Source organism: Melanostigma gelatinosum, assembly GCF_949748355.1.
Source record: "Melanostigma gelatinosum genome assembly, chromosome: 14".
In the NCBI taxonomy this organism is placed as follows: domain Eukaryota; kingdom Metazoa; phylum Chordata; class Actinopteri; order Perciformes; family Zoarcidae; genus Melanostigma; species Melanostigma gelatinosum.
In genome coordinates, this window is record NC_136647.1 from 9,475,292 (window position 1) to 9,477,840 (window position 2,549).

Sequence of the window (2,549 nt, forward strand, 5' to 3'; positions counted from 1 at the left end):
AATGCCTTGGCTACAGTGAGATGCGATTTTGAGGAGGGACGGTCATGGATTTAGACTAGGGTTCCGTTTGTTTCATTGTAACGTGAGATCGCCGCTGATGAAACACCATGGAGTGATTGACATACAGTAGCTGGGTTTCGGGAGAGAGGAGATCGACCCTTTGGTCCGTCGGTTGCCTGTATCTCAGTGCTCCGATCCTGCGTTTTTGTTGACGGAGCCCCTTGGCAATCGGCATTTTCTCCCCGTCTGTGGCTCGTGGGGAGGCGGATAGAGAGCCACGGTGGAAGGCGCCGTATTAGCGTTATAGCTGCCGAGCAGAAATATTCTTTTATTTTGTGGGGGGGGGGGGAATGAAACGTGGTTTATGTTTTGCGACCGGTCTACCAAACTTGTGGTTCACTGCAGCATTTTGCGTATTTTCCCTCCGCTGCAGATGATACAGAAACCCATCATAGCGGTACCCCACCACTGCAATTTGTGGGCAAAGATAAGAGTGGCGTCGTCTTGTAGTTAAGGCTACTATGGCAGCATAGGGGGGTGGGGGGGGGGGGCATCTTCTGGAGGGGAGAATCCGCCAATTCCTCGCTTAGCCTATATCTACGATGCCTTATTGTTAGCAGAAAGCAGTCACTGGATTTGAAACCCAGCATCATCCCGCGGTTTCCCCCGTTTCAAAGCTGCTGTTTACCCATTGGAAAGCGCTCGAAAAAACAGTGGATCCCGATGGCATGGACACTTATGCAAGGTCTGCCGCGCTGCCGTGCTACTGGAGCCTACTTGCTGTCTCTTCATTTAACCCAGCTCCATCGCCATCGCCCCGCAGCCGAGAGAGCCCTGCCGCAACGCGACCAGCGACCACCGAGCCAAAGCAGGCGGCATGAGGCTTGATTCAGTACATTTATCCATGCTGGTCATCGGGGTCTCATTCGCCTGCTACTCCCCGAGTTTGGATTCCCTGCAGGACCAGGTTTACAAATCCACCGTGGTGATCGAGGGCAAGGTGCAGTCTACGCCTGTGAACGTCTCCGCGGAGCCGTACCGTGTGAATGTCAAAGTGCTGGATGTTTGGCCCCTAAACAGCGGGGGTCTGAAGCGAGAACAGCTCGTCACCGTGGGGGAATTTGGATCTGACGCTCTGTGCACCAAAGTGAAGAAAAACCACAAGTACATTTTTTTCATGGACCCCACTGACGAGCCCTTGGTTTTCAAAGCATCGTTTGCGCCTCGGGACACGATTGTGAAGAGCCTAAAAAAGGATGTTGGGAAGATCTTGTGTGAGGACTGCGGTAAGTTGATGTATTGTGGATTACCGGTGAAGTCCAACCCGGAAGAATGAACGGTCTGTTAACAGCGCCTGGTTTAGGGCTTTTGGTAACAGCCACTCTGGTTAATTGTGGTTATTTTGGCCACAGACATGGTTTGGAGTCAGTGGGTACCAAATAGGTGCCTAAGGGGCGTCTATGCAGCAATTTTAGACAACTCTCGCAGGCTCCCATAGCTCACATGATCAATCAAACTCTCTTTCTCTCTCCCATTCTCTCTCCCCTGAACCGCATCAGACATGCGCCTCACACTGTTGCTTGTGAGGAATTGCAGTTTGTGTGTCGAACTGTATCTGCATCCTGCAAACCCGCGTTATACCTAAAACGTTTTAGGCACATTCAAATGCATGTTTTTACTTCATATGGCTTCGTATGCAGTTTTGTGTTTTCCCAGATTGTGGCGGCTTCTTATGTGAACATCGACCACATGCAGTCCATGGACCCGGTATCATTTCAGGACCAGGGACAGCGGCCTGTATCGCCGGTATCACGTGTGGAAAATCACGCTGCCCTAAGCAAACTGGTTCTGAGGCTATATTTAGGCTCCCGCCCTGCTTTAATGCTTTAATACCCTACACTGTGGCGTAGGCTATCGTAGTCCTGTGTGCACACATGCAAACATGGCTAGCAGTATGTGGTGTAGTCCTAACCTGGAACTTATGGGGTTGTTGTTAAAAAGTACTAAATTATCAATTCTGCCACCCACACTTTAGGGTTTCTCCTTTTTAGATTCATGCACAAGGAGTTCAGGGTTGCACTTTGGTCAGTAGATGTCACCCTTAGGTGGAAATTTTAAATCCCACCAGGCACAATTTATTCATGATACGGTGCTATTTAGTATATCCATTGTTAATCATGTATTTAGATTGTTTCATTGGTAGTTTCTCTTGCCCACATGTCTTGCTGTGAGATTTCACCATTCAAAATCGAGGCCAATCATTTTGTTTAGGCTACTGATTGAGAACAGTGCAGCATACTGTACAAGCACATTTGTGTTTGAAAATGATGCATTGTTTAGCAACTTACGGGTCACTTTGTCAGTAGTTTTGCTTGAGCAATAGCTCAAACGCCACAGAGAGTGTCTTTCCTGCTCTTCACCAGGGTAATATGAGTCTCTATCCTGCTTTAATTATAAAGTAGTGTATCTGCAATTGGATCTGAAAAACAGCACTTGTCATAGAGCCGCTCTCTTACTTGTGTGTACAACTGATGTCCCGTGCTGGTCAG